The sequence below is a fragment of the Pan troglodytes genome, chromosome 1 (genome assembly GCF_028858775.2).
Source record: "Pan troglodytes isolate AG18354 chromosome 1, NHGRI_mPanTro3-v2.0_pri, whole genome shotgun sequence".
Classification (NCBI taxonomy): domain Eukaryota; kingdom Metazoa; phylum Chordata; class Mammalia; order Primates; family Hominidae; genus Pan; species Pan troglodytes.
In genome coordinates, this window is record NC_072398.2 from 141,381,824 (window position 1) to 141,402,531 (window position 20,708).

At 40.5% G+C, this 20,708-nt stretch overlaps 1 non-coding gene across 1 annotated transcript; it reads left to right on the forward strand.

The window, feature by feature from the left end:
• Nucleotides 1-16,169: 16,169 nt before the first annotated feature.
• LOC112207483 (small nucleolar RNA U13) lies at nucleotides 16,170-16,276 on the forward strand. The gene has a single exon (XR_002941918.1). It is a non-coding gene; the product is annotated as a small nucleolar RNA U13 (small nucleolar RNA).
• The last annotated feature ends 4,432 nt before the right edge of the window (nucleotides 16,277-20,708 follow it).

Consider the following 20,708-nt stretch of genomic DNA (forward strand, 5'->3'; position numbering starts at 1 on the left):
GGGCCATCCCAGCTCCAGGGCTCCCCATAGGATAGGCTGAGGCGTCAGATGCCACCATCTTTCAGGTCAGCTTCTCCCTCTGACCTATTATGCTTTCCTCAAGTCCTGACACAAGTATCAGCCAAGAGCACCCTCTATAACCCTGTGGATGTAATTGCTCATCTCAGAGTTAGTTTCCAAGGATCCAGATCTAAGACAATATCTTACCTGGATTGTTATAATAGCCCCCTAAATGGTCTCCTTGTTTATATCCTTAACTCTGCAGTCTCTGCTCAACACGGGAGCTGCAAAGACTCTGTTAGAACATAAATTAGTTCAAGACACTCCATAGCTTTCCTTTCCACTCAAAGTAAATGTCAAATTCCTTTTTTTTTTTTTTTTTTTTAAGACAAGGTCTGGCTCTATCACCCTGGCTGGAGTGCCGTGGTGCAATTTCAGCTTACGCCAACCTCCACTTCCCAGGCTCAAGCCATCCTTCCTCTGCCTCCTGAGTAGCTGGGACTATAAGTGCGTGCCACCATGCCTGGCTAATTTTTTGTATTTTTGGTAGAGACAGGGTTTTGCCGTGTTGCCCAGGCTGATTTCAAACTCGTGAGCTCAAGTGATCCACCTGCTTCAGCCTCCCAAAGTGCTGAAATTACAGGTGTGAGCCACCACGCCTGGTCGAGGTCAGATTCCTTACAATGACATAAAAGACTTCATAATCTGCCCAACCACCCTGCCCTTACTTCTTCAGCCTCACCTCCTGTGACTCTGTCCCTTGTTCACTCCACTTCAGCTACACTGCATCCTTTTTGACCATGCCAGTAAAGCTCCTGCTCCAGGCCTTTTGCATTGACTCTTTGCTCATATGCCATCTTTTCCCTGAGGTTCCTGATCACTCTATTTGAATGGCAATTGTCCCTCATCCTACACCAGCACACCCTATCCCTGTTACCTGCATCGTTTTCTGTATGGGCCTGTAAAGGGGCAGCTTAACTTCAAAATGCATTTTAAAACTTTTTTTCCTTTCTCTTGGGTTTCAAGACGTAACCTTGAAGCAAACTGCAGAAGCCTTTTCCCTTAGCCTTAAAATAGACTCCCCATCCCTCCCTTTCTCACCGTATACACGCCCTTCACATTTATCTAACTATATGTTAGTATCTAACTATGTGCCTACTTAGAAGTTCCAGGGACAAATCCTGAGAGAGACAGAGCAAGCCTGGAGACCCAGCTGCAGAATTCCAGAGATTACCTCAAGGTGGCTAATCAACAACCTGGCCATTGTTGAGATGAATGCCAGCCCACACTCCAGGTGGACTGGGACCCAAGATAGCCACTGGAATAAAACTCAGTGCAATTCCTGCATCCCTTCCATATCAGGTCTTCCCTTTTTAAATGCTTGCCTTTCCACCTCAAAATTCAAAGTGGTTGCTTTGGATAGGAATCCAGCCACATCCCCTTAGCCAACTTTGGAAATAAAGTCAATTTTCCCCTACCATACCTCGCTCTTGTTAATTGGACTCTGCAAGCAGTGACTGAAACTGTGTTCAGTTACAGGCTTATAACTTTCCAATATACTATATAGTTTATTTACTTTGTTTATTATTTTTCTTCTCTCATTAGACTATACGCTCTGTGAAGGCATGTATTTTTATTTACTTACTGCTCTAGCCCCAGTGTTTAGGACTGTGCCTGGCAAAGAGTGGCACTCACTAAAAACGTGCTGAATGACTAAGTGCAGTGCACTATTCTAAAGTATTTAGAACAGTGTCTGACACATAGTGAATGCTCAATAAGGGCTAGCTATTAATATTATTTTTGCCAGTGGAGAGGGGGTCATGAGATTCCTGGCATTGCAGAAGCTACTCATATATAGCATTTGATCCCGTGATCCTGCAAGAAGTGGAAGACAAATAATATGCACATGTTAATTAGGAGCTTAGTTTCCTTGTTTTTATGTGTGTGAACCAACCCCTGGGATGAGTTGAATTCCCTTTAGAACAGATGTAAAACCATAGATCTGAGTCTCTCACATGTACCTAGGAGGTGATGAAGGGCAGAGAGGAGACTGTGGGCTGGAGCTGTTTGGAACCACAATTTGGGCCCAGAGAATCCAAGCTCAGGGAAGTCTGATCTGGCCCCAGGTCAGGCCTGATTGATTTTAGGATCACTTTGGGAAATGAGGAAAGTCCAGCAGTTATACTGCAACAGAAAGGCTGATGGTAGTTTATGCTGATTCTGAACTTTTCTTTATTGGAAGAGCTGCCTTTTTAAAATGAGATAAGTATAAAGAAAGAACCCAGAGAAATATGTATTTGTTTCTGGTTCCTGGCATAGAGCTCCTAAAGCTCTAGTAATTCTCTGAGTGATAAGACCATCTTTGTTCTAATGAGGCAACTCTTGCTGGGCTCCTTTATAACTTCGGGATTGAGGTTGGTTGCCAGGAAGACCAAGTCTTGATGAGAAACTTGGAATGCTCAGTCCCATCCTCCAAGGGAGAGAAGCTAGGGCTTCAGTTAATAATCAATCATGCCGACATGATGAAACCTCCATAAAACCCCCTAAATGCTTGGTGACCACATCAAGGTGCTGGGAGGGTGCCAGAGGAAACTCCACGCACCACCCCCACACCTCGACTTGTGCGTCTTTTCCATTTGGCTGTTTCTGAGTTTGGCTGTTTCTGAGTTTATAATAAACTGGTAATAATATGTAAAGTGTTTTCCTAAGTTCTGTGGGCTGTTCTAGGAGGGGGTTGTGGGAACCCCTGATCTGTAGCTGGTGGGTCAGAAGCCTAGATGTCCTGGACTTGTGATTGGCATCTGAAGTCTGATGTGGAGACAGTTTTGTGGAACTGAGCCCTTCCACTTGTAGCATCTGACACCAACTCTGGCAGTTAGTGTCAGAATTGAATTGAATTGTACAACAGCCAGTTGTTGTCTGGAGAGTTGGAGAATTGGTTGGTGGGAGGAAAAATCTCATTTGGTGTCAGATGTGTTGTGAGAAAAGAAAAAAAAAAACAGCTCATGAGCTCTGTCTTTTCTTGAACTGACTATGTTGTTACCATGCAGTAATAGTTGAAGGTGAGATCCTTTCTTTTGGTATGTTTTAGGGAAAAAAGCCCAGAAACATACTTTAAAATTGGAAAGAGCAAGAGTATATGGATGTGTATGTGTAAGATATTCTGATTCCTAGGGGGATACGCAACCATCTTTATTATTATTATACATTTTTAGAGTCGAGGTCTTGCCATATTGCCCAGGCTGGCCTCAAACACCTGGACTCATGTGATTCTCCCACCTTAGCCTCCTGAATAGCTAGAACTATAGGCATGCACCACTGCACTCGGCCACAACAATTTTAAGAAAAAAATCTGGCCTGGCAAGGTGGCTCATGCCTATAATTCCAGCATTCTGGGAAGTCAAAATGAAAGGATTACTTAGGCTAGGAGTTAAAGACAAGCCTGGGCAGCATAGTGAGACCCCATCTCTACAAAAAAATTTAAAAAAAATAGCTGGGTGTGGTGGCATGTGCTCAGGAGGCTGAGGTGGGAGGATTGCTTGAGCCCAGGAGGTCAAATCTGCAGTGAGGCATGATGGCGCCACTGCACTCCAGCCTAAGTGACAGAGTGAGATCTTGTCTAAAAAAAAAAAAAAAAAAAAAAAAAAACTATCCTGCTTGATATAGATCTAGATTTGTAGTCATCATAGAATAACAACATGGCCAATTCTGCCATCTGTTGGTTGTATGAGCACTATGAATAATCAACTCTGTGAGACACTTGAAATCATTGAATGCTGGAATAAAAAATCATATAATGCATAAGCTGTCAGGGACAGGCGGGGTCAGTCCTGTTTCTCATGATCTTTTTGAAATAGATAGACACTTTATAACCTTTACTGCTTGTTCAGTTCAAAAACAGACAACACATTGGAATGTCTTAGTGGCACTGAAGCTCGGTTCTTTTTTGATCCCTGTTGTTGAGGTTAGCACCTATTCAGATCCCTTTATAATGACACTAGAAATTACATATGTGAAGATATGTATACAGTTATTCCTGTAATTTTTTGTTAAAAAAGGTTAATTTCCAATTTTTAAATAATTCACTTTAAAGATATGGGATGGGGGCTCTTTCCTGAAATTTAGATAGTATTCAAATCATAGCATAGTGCCTGAGGACTTCCACATCTATTGCATACTGCTTGCTTAATGAAAGTTGAATTTCTAATGCCTTTAAAAATTAATGCTTTGGCTGGGCGCGGTGGCTCACGCCTGTAATCCAGAACTTTGGGAGGCTGAGGTGGCTGGATCACGAGGTCAAGAGATCACGACCATCCTGGCCACCATAGTGAAACCCTGTCTGTACTAAAAATACAAAAATTAGCTGGGCATGGTGGCGCATGCCTGTACTTCCAGCTACTTGGGAGGCTGAGGCAGGAGAATTGCTTGAACCCAGGAGGCGGAGGTTGCAGTGAGCTGAGATTGCGCCATTGCACTCTAGCCTGGTGAGAGAGTGAGACTCTGTCTCAAAAAAAAAAAAAAAAAAAGAAAAATTAATGCTTCTTAAAGAAGAAAATATCTTTCTACTCAGTGAGGAAAACATGATATATATGCTTATAGAGTATAACTTTTGGCTCTTGAATACTATACATTTTTCTTTGTCATACTTTTGTTAACTTATTACAGTATCTTGAAAACTTTTGAAATAGCATACGTTGCTCAAGTATGTTTTTCCATTTGGAAAGTCTTAGTGCTTTTTCTACTGCACTTTTACTTAGTGATTCATTTTCCATCTTGTCTCAGGACCCAAGAAGAATTGAACCAAACATGCAACCGCCCGCCCCCATCTTTACTGTTTTTCATCCTATTTTTGGTGGGCCATTTTATAAATTTAATTTTGAATATTAGTCTAATCTTCTAAGGTGTGATAATCTTGTCCAGAATTGCCTGATCTTCCCACTCACTCTTGCAGCCCAGGGGCTAATCATCTCCCTACTCCATTGACCTAGAGTGATGATTGATATTTCTAGCCACCTCGGTCTCCACCTATATGATTTTTTAAAATCTAATTTGCTTCAGATAGCCTGTGTGACAGGGATCATTTCCACAACTTCAATTCTTTACTGAGGGAATAGTCAGTGAACAGACTGAAGCCCAATGCTATTACTTTGTGCCTTCCCAATTTCACTTCTGAGTCTGCGTCAAAACAACATACACTTGAACTTGTATTTTTTTTAAAAATCTGCTTTTGTGCTCATAATCCTTTTCAATCTCTTTTCCTGGTATCTAAAATATCTTAGCAACAACTCTCATCTTTGAGCAACCATCAGGGTATAGTTTCAAATACTACAGCAATCAAAGCATCCTACTTCATTACTTGCTGATTTTTTCCAGGCAATCTATATTTATTTTGTGAATATAACATCAATATAGAAGCATATGATTTACTACCCTTCTCTCTAGTCCTCAAGAAAACTCTTTCTGCGACAAGCAAATTTCCAAGACTCTGTGACTTCTTTTTTTTTTTGAGACAGAGTTTTGCTCTTGTGGCCCAGGCTGGAGTGCAATGGCGCGATCTCGGCTCACTGCAACTTCCACCTCCCGGGTTCAAGCAATTCTCCAGCCTCAGCCTCCTGAGTAGCTGGGATTACAGGTGTCTGCCACCATGCCTGGCTAACTTTTTATTTTTAGTAGAGACAGGGTTTCACCACGTTGGCCAGGCTGATCTTGAACTCCTGACCTCAGGTGATCCACCAGGCTCAGCCTCCCAAAGTGCTGGGATTACAGGTGTAAGCCACCATGCCCGGCCGAATCTGTGACTGTTAAAGAGCCTGTGTTTGCTGCTGATTGATTAAACTCAGTTATCATTTGAAAAGTTCCCAAAGAAGCCAGACTATATTCTGATGAGAAAAATCACTATGATGATATACTAACATGAACTCTGTGAACCTCACCATTAGCCAGAGATTAAAAAATATTTTAAATTGAGGTATAATATATAAACAGCAAAGTGTACAAATCCTGTGTAAACTTGATGAATTTACACACACACACACACACACCCATGTAGCCACTGCCTAGATCAAGATATATTTCCAACAGCTCAGAAGGCTTCTTTGTCTCTCTTATGTCTCTTCTCAACATCCCACTTCATGTAACCACAGACCTGACTTCTATAACCATAGATTTGTGTTGCCTGCTCTCTAACTTAATACTAAAAGGAAACATAATATATGTATAGTTTTGTGTCTGGCCTCCTTTCTTATCAATATGTCAATGAGATTCATCCATGTTTGTACTTAACGTAGGGCTGCATTCTTTTTTATTACTGCCTTGTTCCACTGTTTCAATATTCCACAGTTTATTCATCTATTCTATTACCGGTGAACATTTGGGTTGTTTACAATTTTGGGCTATTGTAAATAAAACTATTTAGTCTGAGATTTTCACATATAAAAGAGCTATACACAAATTCTGCTGTTTGGACAATCCTTTATGTGGTGTTAGACACAGAGTAGGAAATTAAATCAAGGCTGGGCGCAGTGGCTCATGCCTGTAATCCCAGAACTTTGGGAGGCCAAGGCAGACAGATCACGAGGTCAGGAGATTGAGACCATCCTGGCCAACAACCGTGTCTCTACTAAAAATACAAAAATTAGCTGGGTGTGGTGGCGTGTGCCTGTAATCCCAGCTACTTGGGAGGCTGAGGCAGAAGCATCACTTGAACCCGGGAGGTGGAGGTTGCAGTGAGCCGAGATGGCACCACTGCACCCCAGCCTGGTGACAGGGCGAGACTCAGTCTCAAAAAAAAAAAAAAAAAAGTCTTCTGTGAATCAAAGGATACAACTTTTCTTGTGTGTATCAAAGGATACTTTAAAAGCAAAAATACAACCTACTAGGTGGCGGGAAATATTTGCAAAGCACATATCTGATAAAGTATTAATATCTGGAATATATGAAGAACACCTAAAACTCAAAAATATAACTAAAAACACATGAAAAAATGCTCACCATCACTGGCCATCAGAGAAATGCAAATCAAAACCACAATGAGATACCATCTCACACCAGTTAGAATGGCGATCATTAAAAAGTCAGGAAACAACAAGTGCTGGAGAGGATATGGAGAAATAGGAACACTTTTACACTGTTGGTGGGACTGTAAACTAGTTCAACAATTGTGGAAGTCAGTGTGGTGATTCCTCAAGGATCTAGAACTAGAAATACCATTTGACCCAGCCATCCCATTACTGGGTATATACCCAAAGGACTATAAATCATGCTGCTATAAAGACACATGCACACGTACATTTATTGTGGCACTATTCACAATAGCAAAGACTTGGAACCAACCCAAATGTCCAACAGTGATAGACTGGGTTAAGAAAATGTGGCACATATACACCATGGAATACTATGCAGCCATAAAAAATGATGAGTTCGTGTCCTTTGTAGGGACATGGAGGAAATTGGAAATCATCATTCTCAGTAAACTATCGCAAGAACAAAAAACCAAACACCACATATTCTCACTCATAGGTGGGAATTGAACAATGAGAACACATGGACACAGGAAGGGGAACATCACACTCCAGGGACTGTTGTGGGTTGGGGGGAGGGGGGAGGGATAGCATTAGGAGAGATACCTAATGCTAAATGACGAGTTAATGGGTGCAGCACACCAGCATGGCACATATATACGTATGTAACTAACCTGCACATTGTGCACATGTACCCTAAAACTTAAAGTATAATAAAATAAAATAAAATAAAATAAATGGGCGAAAGACTTGAATAGAAATTTCTCCAAAGAAGATATACAAATGGTCCATAAACCCATAAAAAGATGTTTAGTATCATGAGTCATTAGGGAAATGCAAATCAAAATCACAATGAGTACCACCTTACACCAGCTAGCATGGCTATAATTAAAAGACAAAACAAGATGGAAAATAACAAGTGTTGGTGAGCATGTGTAGAAATTGGAATCTTGCACATTACTGGTGAGAATGTAAAGTGGTACAGACACTGTGGGAAACAATTTCACAATTTCTTAGAAGGTTAAACATAAAACTACCATAAGACCCAGTCGTTCTACTTCAGGTATATACCCAAAAGAATCAAAAGCAGAAATCTCTCTACAGAAATCTATCATCTATCTATCTATCTATCTATCTATCTATCTATCTATCTATCTATCTATCATCTATCTATCTATCTATATCTATCTGAAACTTCAACAGAAATTTATCTATCAGAAATTTCAACAGAAATTTATTATCTATCTATCATCTATCTATCTATCTATCTATCTATCTATCTATCTATCATCTATCTATCTATCTATCTTTTTAAATTTAGAGCTTGGAGAGGTAAAGAACAGATGTTTGCACACCAAATTTTATAGCAGCATTACTCACAAATGCCAAAAGGTATAAACAACCCAAGTGTCCATTAACAGATGAATGGATAAACAAAATGTGGTTTGTGTACACACACACACACACACACACACACACACTAGTATTATTCAGCCATAAGAAGGAATACAATTTTGATATATGCTACAACATGGATGAAACTTGAAAGTGTGTTTGGGAAACAAGTCAGACACAGAAGAACGTATATTGTATGATTTCACGTATATGAAGTACCTAGAACAGGCAAATTCATAGAGACAGGAAGTGGAATAGTGGTTACCAGGGGTTGGGGGTAGGAGGATGGAGGAGTTATTATTTAATGTGTAGTTTTTGCGGGGCTGATGAAAAACTTTTAAGTTTAGATAGTGGTGATGGTTATACAACACTGTGGATGTATCTATTGCCACTTAACTGCACACTTAAGAGTGGCTAAAATGATAAATACTATGCATATTTTTCCACAACAAAAGACCAACTATAGGTATAAAACAGTAGTTTTTCAGTATTCATTCATTCAACACATGCTTATTGGATGCTAGCTGAAAACAAGACCCTGTGTTAGGCACTGATGGAAAGAAAGATAAATCAGACATACTGTTTTTGTTTCCTATTGCTGCTGTAAAAAAGTACCAGAATCTTATGGGCTTAATACAACACAAATTTATTATCTTACAGTTCTATGGGTGAGAAGTTCAAAATGGGTCTCACTGGGCTAAAATAAAGATATGGCAGGGCTAGATTCCTTCTAGGGGCTCTGTGGGAGCATCTGTTTCCAGGCCTTTTCCAGCTTTGGGGGGCTGCCCCTGTTCCTTGGCTCATGGTCCCCCACCATCCTCATGGAGCAACAATTGCATCATTTCAACCCTGCTTCCATGATTGCATCTCCTCTGGCTCAGATTGTCCTGCCTTCTTTCACTTATAAGGACCCTTGTAATTACCTTGGGCCCTCCTAGATGATCTAGGATAATCTCTCCATCTCTACAGAAGATTAGCAACTTTCCTTTTATCTGCAGCTTTAATTCCTCCTTTCCACGTAACCTAACATATTCACAGATTCCAAGGATTAGGACATTGTTGTCTTTGGGGGCCATTACCCTGCTTACCACACAGATCTTTCTGATTTTGAAGATCAGTAGGAGAGATACGACAAAAGGTCATGAGTGGTGCTGCTGCTGTGCTCTGAGATTTCAGGGTGAGAAAGATTATTCCAGCTGAGAGAATCAAGAAACTTTTCTCAGAGACTATATAGACTATATAGAAACCAGTCAAGAAATATATACAAGGGTACCCACTACATTAAGGACTTTCTGAATGTTTTGTGGCATATGTGAGCTACATGTCACATTCAGTGGCAGGCAGGATCATTAGAAAGCAGCAGATTAGCCGGGCATGGTGGCTCACGCCTGTAATCCTAGCACCTTGGGAGGTCAAGGCAGGCAGATCGCCTGACCTCAGGAGTTCGAGACCACCCTGGGCAACATGGTAAAACCCTGTCTCTACTAAAATACAAAAAATCAGCCGGGTGTGGTGGCACACACCTGTAGTCCCAGCTACTTGGGAGGCTGAGGCATGGAGAATCACTTGAGCCAAGGAGGCGGAGGTTGCAGTGAGCAGAGATCATGCCACTGCACTCCAGCTTGGGCTACAGAGTGATTGATACTTCATCTAAAAAAAAAGAAAGAAAGAAAGCAGCAGCAGATTAGTCAATGCCAGAGAGTGATCTACAGTGGCTGCACAGTGGCATAATTCCATGGGTCGGTTTAGGGATAGGACAGCCATGCTGTTGTTGCTTGACAGGCAAGGGTGCCAGGACCACTATTTCCCGGTATCATACACAGGAGAACCTTACATACATGGTACCTGCTGGCAAACCAGAAATCCAGAGAAATGTGAATTCTGGCACTAGCATTGAAAGTGTAATCTACCTACAAATGGCAGCCTGGCCTTGTGCTTCTCTTACACATGAAGTGGTTACAATTCAGATTGCTTACCAGTGCTTGCATTTGTACTGCATTATCCAGCAGTGACCTCACCAGCATTTTCATGTAGACGGCTGCTGATAAACAGCAGTAAGATGTATCTTCCAATGTAAGTTTTTTGTATGACGCCTTGATACCCTGAATAGCACCAGAAAGCACTTTCACCCCACAGAAGATGGACTGGGAAATACTGCACTCCAGGTGCAGGAGCAGTGCATCTGCACCTCTAATCCATGGCATCAGGAAACAGCTCCACTAAGCATCCAAGACATCCAGCAGTGGCCACTACCATTTCCCTCCCCAACTGGCATGATTTGGTTTTGTCATCCATGTTAGTAATTGAATAAGTATGTGCTTAATAAATGTTTAATAAATGCATAAAATAGGAATAAACCAATAACTTCAAATATCTAAAATTCTTAACCTATGCCAACATTGTGGTTCTGAGGGATCATACCTACCTGATTATATGCATTTCTTTGCAATAATGGCCTCATGATCTGCACACATCTTTGCTTAGCCAATTACATACGTTTGCTCTCAGCCTATGTCAACTCTAACTAGAAAAACACACTTATGGATGTTAGAAAAAATCTTTTTAAGGGTGATTTTATATGAACAAGAAATATATTTCATTAGAATGTGGGCCTTGGTTAAAGGAAAACATTGCAGACCCATACAAACCCTGCTTGTCTCTTATCTCTAAGGATCTATCTAAGCCACAGGTGGAGCTGGTTTCCTAGAGCCCAGGAGTATTTCTTTCTCTCCTTCTCTACTCACCGACATCAAGAACTAATAAAACCTTTTTCAGTTGTGTGACTCCAGGTCCACAAGGCCCAAACTATTTCACTTAGTATTTTCCCTGAGAGAATGTCCAGGAAAATTTCTAGTAGACTTCTGGACATTGGTCAAAGATGTCACCCCAGACCCATGATTCCCTTATAAATGGTACACATTCAAGAATATGTAAAAGTCCTTAAGAAATTAGGTTACCCTATTTTTGGTAAGCCTTGCATAACATTTTCTGACTCTCTCTCTTCCTTCCTTCTTTCCATATATTTATTAATTCAACAAATACCATTGAGCATCTATGATATGCAAGTTGCTGATGAGGAACTGAGGATTCAGCTGAGAATATTAAGAAGGTCTTTGCCTCCATGGGGTTTACATTCCAGTGAGAAGGTCAGGTAATGAACAAGTAGACAAATTAATTACTTCAGCCTATAAGCACCAAGAAGATACTACACAGAGTGCTGTGATAGAGAATAACACAGGGAAAGCATGTTATTTTCGTGCACTGAAATACATATACCTGGACAACTATCTGCAGGTGTGTGAATAACACTGAGCTAGTCTTTTGGGGGCAGCCCCAGAAGGAGAAAGCTTGGGTCAGTCTTCCTGGTGAAGGAGGAAAAAGAAAACTGAAAATGCCAGGGCAGTTTATCCTGTGAAGAATTCAGAGAGAAATGAGAATCTTTTAGGTTCTCTAAGGTCCATGAGGGCACGGACATCCGTCTTGCTCATCATGGTATGTCCAGTGCATAGCGCTGTGCTGGCACACAGAAAAAGTTCCCAAAGCAGTAACAGATGAAAAACCCAACAGATCCTGAAAAGCGTACATTAATGGAATTGCTTCTTTCTTTTGTCTTAGGTAGAAGAAAATCCCACAGTATTCTGAGTGATAAGTCTTGATGCCCAGAACCCTTTCCAAACATAGCAGACTGTGATGGCTCTGGGCATGCCCTTAGTAAGGCCCTTAGTAAGGAGTGGCAACAGGCTCAGGGATGCAAGCACAATCTTCCTCACAGCGTCTTCCAGGAGGCCAAACCACCGGAGTATGCTCTTTAGAAATATCAAGACACTGGTGCTGGCTGGTTGCTGATTGGGTGTTTGAGAAAGGATTATCTCTTGGGTTCAGATTGCTGTTTACCAGAAGAAAATGAATACTCTTGATCCATTCCACAAAGGGTTCATTAGGAAAATACATTGCCCTATTATAGCATTTACTGTCTTGTAATTTATTTGTGCACACGTCAGTCTCTTACTCCAACAGACCATAAACTTCTTTTGTGGCAGCTTTAAAATATGATGGGCAGAAGAGATTAAGTCTTGTCTTGAAGCTGCATTTTCATAATAAGCATATGTCTTGAAATTATAGGTCTTAGATCAATAAAGACAACTTTTTTTTTTTTTTTTTAAGACAGGGTCTTGCTCTGTCACCCAGGCTGGAATGCAGTGGTGCAATCTTGGCTCACTACAGCCTCTGCCTCCCAGGTTCAAGCCATCCTCCCACCTCAGCTTCCAAAGTAGCTGGGACTTCAGGCGTGCACCAGCACACTAGGCTAGTTTTTATTTTTTTATAGAGGTGAAGTCTTACTATACTGTGCAGGCTGGTCTCCAACTCCTGAGCTCAAGTGATCTTCCCACCTCGGCCTCCCAAAGTGCTGGAATTACAGGTGTGAGCCACCATGCCAGGCAGCATTTTAATTTTTTCGTAAGATTTCTCACTTTTTGTTTGTTATTCTCATCCTCATCATGTTACCTGGGTGGCTTTGGGGTAACTGCTGAAGATTATGGTCAGGCTACCCGCCCCTCCAGATTACTCCCCCTCTCCAACCCCTTTCTTGTTGATCTTTTAAATCCCCAATGTTTAGCACTGTAGCTTAGTGATTGTTGCATTGAGTATAAATACTAATAATAAAGAAATAATTTAAAAGGCACAGAATATAGGTGTTAATCTTATCTTCTCATACTTGTATTTTGAATGTACAACAAGCTGCAACAGGATAATCACGCTTAATTCAAAAATTCAATTTTTTTTTTTTTTTTTTGAGACGGAGTCTCGCTCTTGTCGCCCAGGCTGGAGTGTAGTGGCGTGATCTCAGCTCACTGCAACCTCTGCCTCCAGGGTACAAGCGATTCTCGTGCCTCAGCCTCCTGAGCAGCTGGGACTACAGGCACATACCACCATGGCCGGCTAATTTTTGTATTTTTAGTAGAGACGGAGTTTCACCATGTTGGCCAGGCTGGTCTCAAACTCCTGACCTCAAGTGATCCACACGCCTCAGCCTCCCAAAGTGCTGGAATTACAGGCGTGAGCCACCGTGCCTGGCCAAAAATTCATTTTATTTTATTTTTTTTTGCCATGGAAAAACACTCTTGTTTATTTGATTAAACAAAAATAAAATAAGCTGCATAGGAACAATCTTCTCTCCCAAACGGGGTCTATGGCAGCTGCAGGGGAGACACTAGGGAGGCATACTGTCCTAGAATAGCGCATTTAAAATCCACTTCATTTGTGTGAACTGGAAAGATCTCTTAAAAGTGGGCCGCAGTCAGACATTTATAACTGCTGTTCCTGTCCTTCTTCTCCCAACCAAACTGCTTTGACCCCAAAGCCTCCAAAACCTTCTGTCGAGACAAGTGCAAGAGGTGGAGACTAAAGAGCCCCTGGAGATAAATAAACTGTCATTTCACCAGGACCACTCATGAAATCCCCATAAGCTTTCCTTCCCCAGGATACGGCATTAGAGAAAGGAACTGGGCTTAAATGGTTATCGCTGGGCTGCTGCCAAGAGAGGAAATCATATTCCTGGCTTAATAAAAAAAAATAAAATGTAAGTTGAATCTAAATGAAATATAATTCAATTCCCTTTTTATGCAAGTGATTTAGATGGGCAAAGGATAGGGGCTCTGCTAAGAGCAAATTAAATGAATCCTCTGACACATCACAGTGGCTTTTAGGGCAGCACTGGGCGTGGGCTCTTGAACGGGCAGGTAAGGGCAGTCCCCCGCCCCTAAGGCACATATCAGAACACACAATGAGAGAGGGAGCTGAGGTGAGGTAAAGCCTTACCCTATTGCTATTCCTGTCTGTTGTAAACAGTGAGGAGTCACAGAAGGTTCTTTAGTAGGGGTCTTGGACATGACCAAAGTAGAACTTAGGAAGCTAACCTCATCACATCTCAATAAATACTTGTTGGGTTAATGAATGAATGATTCAGAGTAATATCAAGACAAAGACATGAATCTGGCCACTTAGGAATATGGATTTCACTAACGCCCAGTGAAAAACGATCAGAAAGTGATATCAGATCAATATCATTATTAAAGTTTTAAGTTATTTATGGCTTTCTAATAGGTTCTTCTTAATGTAACAAAAGTGTTGAACAAATGTGACACGTGGAATGTGATAAAAACACAACTTGATTTTTGTTCTTATTGATCCTATAAAGTTTATTTTGTATGGTAATCTTTTCCTGCCTTGGATGAATACAGTTCACCCCAAGGTAATTTACAGTCTGTCCTGTGGTCATTTTAAGTCACAAACACAGCCCAATACACACATTAGAATACTGAGCCCTGGAAAAATCTAAAACCTCGAATTTTATTTAATGTTGAATTGTATCCCATTCTTGGGCAGCCCCAGTATGAGCTGGCTGCCTGCAGTGAAAGAGGAAGGCTTGATCCTTCATTTCTCCTTTCCTGCTCCTCTTCCTCATTAGGCTTGCCCCTAGGTTTGGGACATAAAGAGAGGAATCAAAAATAGTAGAAGGGAATTTTCTTACTCAGCTCTATCTGCCATAATTTGGCTTTGTGCTGAGTGTGGCTGACGTTTAAAGCTGATATTCTCTTGAGCACTCTTTTGGGGGGTACCCCCTCTGTGGGATCTCTGGAGCTGTGTTGATGCCCCTTCTGCTGACAGCTCCCCACATTAGAGGATCCACCCCCACACACTATGAAGTCCCATTGCCCCTTCTAGGAGGTCCTCTCTGATAGAGCCTAACACAGCCTCAGGATTGCTGGTCCTCTATCCTGTCCTGCACTGGGGTAACATGCCGTGTCCTTCCACGGCAGGGGCTTGGGGTTGTGGGAATTTCCCAGGTGTAGCAGCTACTTGCTTTGGCTTCATCATCCTCAACACAACTGGCCAGCTTCTCTCTTACTCTGCACATTTTCTGGGGCAGAAATCAGCCCTCAGCTCACTGTCTTTCAAACTTCAGGTGACACATATTAGACTCTCAGAACGGCCGTGTTGAAGGCCCTTAAAACCTGAGGGAGGTTCAGGTGTCCCCTCACCCCTTATTTCCTCTTGAGATACAGGACTTCAGGCTTACAGCAAAAACTTTTCCAAAAAATCCTTCTCACTAGAATCTTTCTTCTTTATTCTTACTCTCCAAAAAATCTTTTCTATTCTTGAAGAGAGAAAGAAGCCCTTGGATAAATGACCTTAAAATTTGCAACCAAACGCAAACATCAGGGTTTGTTTTGTTTTAGATTACTCTTATGGTGTTCTGTCCCATGCGCACATTGGTACCTGAGAGCCACAATGTCAGTCCCTCTGGACTGACGCTTCTGAGGTGAGAAGCGTTCTATTTTAACACTAGGTTATGTTCACTTAACAAACCATGTAGGGCATTCAATAAAGTAGCTTCAATTCTTCTCAGTTAATATTCTTGCCCTCTTAAAGCCTGACGTTGAAAGTACTTCCAAAGTAACCAAACTGGTAAATATCATTTGGAGCCTTCACTGATTGTGACTGTTGCCTGATCACCAGGGGTAGTTATGCGTTGTGTAGGAGCTTACACAATTTGGCAGAGGCTTTCTTTAAGAAAAAGAACGCAAAGTTAGGAATAAAAAATTGGTTGTAGAAAATAGAAAAAATAAATAGAAAAAAGAAAAAAGAAAAAAAGAAAAAATTAAAACAAAAACAAAGATAAAAAATTGGGTATGTAAACAACTATTTACTTGGAATGAGAAAAATCCACAAATTACAAATTTTAAAATGCTGATCCTTTTGTAGTTCATAAATGTGATGATTGGGTTCTCATATGTGAGGTGTGTGAGACGTGCTTCCTTCAAACCCTGTTACAACATCCGCACATACCCTGTCTGTCATGAAAGAAAAAAATTAAAAAAGAATAAAATGTTGACAAATATACCACAAACATCAAAAGTCCAGGACAAATTATGCAATTCTTTTATTAATGAATTACCTTATATATACCTTTATAATTCTTTTGAATTTTAATATAATCAATAATTCTGAATAAATACACAAAGCTACATGAAATTAAGGTATATAGAAGAGTAAGTAAAATAGATTTTAAACATCATTGCATTAAGCTACTTACTTGTCATTATTCTTATACTATGTACATGGACTTATTTTATAAATATGTGTGGTGATTTTATCATTGGAATGTTTCTTTAGGTTGTTGTGATTCATTGATGAATACTTTTTCATTCTCTTTTGTCTAAAGCTGCTCTTTGTCTTTAGGATGCGATGTGATCCAACATGTTGGGATGCATAAAATACATGACTAAACAAACAGGCACAGTCATTGTGAACCTGGCACTGGTCTGTGTCCTACAATCACAGGATTTCTGATAAATTCTATTTTGTGTGATTTACCTCAAAAAATAAAAAATATTGGGTTTATAATTGCATACACTGCTTATCATGTATATTCTCAACAGGACAGAACTTCCATTTTGATCAGGTGTCTTTGAGAATTAAATCCTCTGCTCAGACTTTTACATAACTGAAGATTGGCAGAATTTTCCACAGGCTAGCTTCTGGGTTCGTACTTTTGAAAACGTTGTCTACGTGATTACCTACAGACTTCCAATGCCAAGTGCAATAGGTTACATTCAAATCACAATATGACCTCTAGCATTGCACCTGTCTGTCAGATATTGGCTGAGCAGCAAAGGAGCATTGGAAATATTGCTGGAAGCCATTCCTGCACCATGATAGCTAACAATAACTTAGATATGGAAGTGAACCACATAAAAATAATCTTCTTAACCCAAACTCTATGCCTTTTCAAGTCAGCTTCCCCTTAGCTGAATCCAATCACCCCTTGCCTCTTTAAGATCACCCTTGGCCAGGCGCAGTGGCTCATGCCTGTAATCCCAACACTTTGGAGGGCCAAGGCAGGCGGATCACCTGAGGTCAGGAGTTTGAGAACAGCGTGGCCAACATGGGGAAACCCCATTTCTACTAAAAAATATAGCAACAAAAAAAATTAACTGGGTGTGGTGGTGCATGCCTGTAATTCCAGCTACTTGGGAGGCTGAAGCAGGAGAATCACTTGAACCCTGGAGGCGGAGGTTGCCGTGAGCTGAGATCATGCCACTGCATGCCAGCTTGGGTGACAGAGCGAGACTCCGTCTCCAAAACAAACAAACAAAAAGACCACCCTACAGAAGAGCAAGTGTAACAGAGGGTAAGCTGGAGAGGAAAGAGACAGAGGTCTTAACCGATTGTAGTTAACATAGCTCACAAGTTTTACAAAAGCTTATGACTATGGGAACACATTGCTCGGGCCCCAAGCATGAAAAGGGCTCATGAAAGGGAGGGGTCCTAGAACTTCATTAACATCATAGTAATTTGCCTTGCCAACCAGGAATGAGCCCTGCTTGGATGGACCACCTGTTCACAGTGTATTTACATTTACAGAATTGGCACACTGGTGTGCTTGTGGGCAAATGCAGGTTAATATGTGTTACTGTCAGAGTTTAGCAGTTGGTCAACCTCCAACAGGAGTCAGCAACTGTGTAGAATTTCCCTGAGTTTTAAATGTATGTCTTAGCCCTAAAGGCCTTTGAAAAGTTATTGGTCTTATTAGTGAGTTCATATGCCATTGAAAGATACTTGACTAGAAAATGACATTTTAGTAAACGGGTAAGGAAGAGACTTACAAAAAAAGGACCATGAAGACACTGGGAAAATTAAAGAGAGCCCAGTAAGATGTCTTATCAGTTTATGATTCTCTTCTGTACACTAGTAATTTATAAGGGAACAGTCACAGTTAGGAATGATTTCAGCTACAAGTAACATAATAGTTAACTAATGGTGGCTTAAATAATAAAGATAATTAACTCTTAGAACAAAAAGTCTGAAGGTAGGTGACTGATAACTCTGCTATTTTAGGACTCTGTGTCACTATCTTTATGATTCTTAAGGTAAAAATATGATTGTCACAGCTCTGGGAATCATTTGTTCAAAGGCAGAAAACAGGAGGCAGCTAGATAGTGTGTGTCTATCTCTTTTCAGTAAAGAGGAGAAATCTTTCCTAAGCAATTTCCTATCAGAATTGCTCTTTAAATCTCATTGGCCAAAACTGGGCACATGGGCACCCCTAGCTGCAAGGAGGAGTTGGGAAAGTGAATATCTGGCAAAAGGGTATGAGAGTTTGTTGATTGGCTTAGACTTGTCATGCTTTATCTTTCAGGACTGGGCACATAGCTGTCCTGAAAAAGAATATGGATTTTATTAGTAAGGAATAAAAGGGATATGGCTATTGGGTGGCAACGAATGGCACATGCAACCAGAACCTTTGGCTTGAGTAAAACTATCTTTTTACTTAGCAATTATCAAACTAACATGAATTAAGAACACACGTGAATACAAACAATAATTTCGTTAGCAAATATTCTGTGCTAGGAACTTGGAACTAGATGTTAGATATATATTATCTGCAATTTTCCCAGCAGTCCTGCAAGATGAATATTCTCCCTGTTTTCAGAAAGATTAGGTTATATCCCAATTAGAGAAATAAGTAGCTCTATTCTGACTTCTATCATTGAAGTCTTGCCTTTCTTGAACTTCAAATCAATTAAATCATATAGGAGGTACTTTTTGGTTTCCAACTTCTCTTCCTCAATATTAGATTCTGGACTCATTCATGTTGTTAATGAATACCATGAATAACTTATTTTTTAGTGCTGTGTACTTATTGTTTGAAAAAAATCAAAATTTATTCATTTTACTGTAGATTGACATTTGGGTTGTTCCTAGTTTAGTGAAATGATTAAAGTAATTAAGATTATTATATGTGATATGATTAGATCATAAATTATATGATTATATAGCTATATGATTAGGTGACTAATATATAAGTATATATCTTATTATATATTATATAACATATTATATTTACAGAACTGACCAAATACATCTGACAAAAAGTACTCCTTTTTGTTGGATTTGCAATTTGTTGGATTTGCAATTTGTTGGATTTATATACAAGAGTAAAATTAGGTATTTTTAGCTTTAGTAGATACTCTCTAAAAGATTTCCAGAGTAGTTGTACCAAGTTACACTCCCATCAGCAAATTATGAGAGATTTATTTGCCAATGGTTGGCTTTGTTATATATATTATTTTAGAAGGTAGTAAGGAATATGGTATGTGCTATGGAAAAGGAGAAGTTGGGCAAGATAAAGGGGATTGGAAGTACTGGGGGAAAGTATAGCAGTTTGAAATTTTAAATATGTGGTCAGGATTGGCTTTTATTTATTTGTTTTTTTGACAGGGTCTTGCTCTGTTGCCCAGGCTGGAGTGCAGTGGCATGATCATGGCTCACACTGCAGCCTCATCCTCCCAGGCTCAAGCAGTCCTCCTGCCTCCCAAGTAGCTAGGACTACAGGTGTGTGCCACCGTCCTCTACAAAAAATATATTTTGTATTTTTTGTAGAGATGGAGTTTTGCCGTGTTGCCCAGGCTGGTCTGGAACTCCTGGGCCCAAGCTGTCTGCTGCCTTCACCTCTCAAAGTGCTGAGATTACAGGTATGAGCTGCCATGCCTGGCTGGCTTTTTTTTTTTTTTTTTTTTTTAAGGTGACAACTGAGTAAAGTCATGAAAAAGTAAGCGAAAGAGCTATGCAGGTATGTGAGGAAAATATTCTAGGTAGAGGGAAAAGCCAACACAAAGGCTATTAATAAATTGCTGGTGCTTTCCAGCAAAAGCAATTGGTCATTGTGGAAGAAACAGAGTGAACAAGGGAGAAAGGTATGGGAAATAACATGAGGGGGGGAAAGAGCCAGATCATGTAGGGCCTCCAGGACATGGTGAGTGCTTTGGCTTTTACACCGAGTGAAATAGGGATCTACAATAGGGGTTTGAGCAGATGAGTGACATAATCTGATTTACACTTAAAAAAAATTCTGGTGGCTAGATTAAAAATAACTGTGGGCGGGAGCAGGGAGATGAATTAGTCTATTGCAGGAGGTGACAGTGGCTTTGACCAAAGTGGTGATAGTGGACGCTCCAGGCAAATAGGGTGTCAAAAGCCGAGGTGCAGAGATGGAAAGTTCAGCTCAAGGACGGTATCAGAACTGTGAGCAAACCAGTTGTCTTTCTAACGGGGGAGGGAAAATGACAGCTGCCATTTATTGAACATTCACTATGTGGCAAGCATTGTGCTAAATTTGATACTCAGGCGACCTCTTTTAGTCTCCATAACAACCCTGTAAAGACATTTAGAATTTAGAACCTTTCATACAGTTCCATGACTAAAACGTAGCACACCTGGCATTCCAAC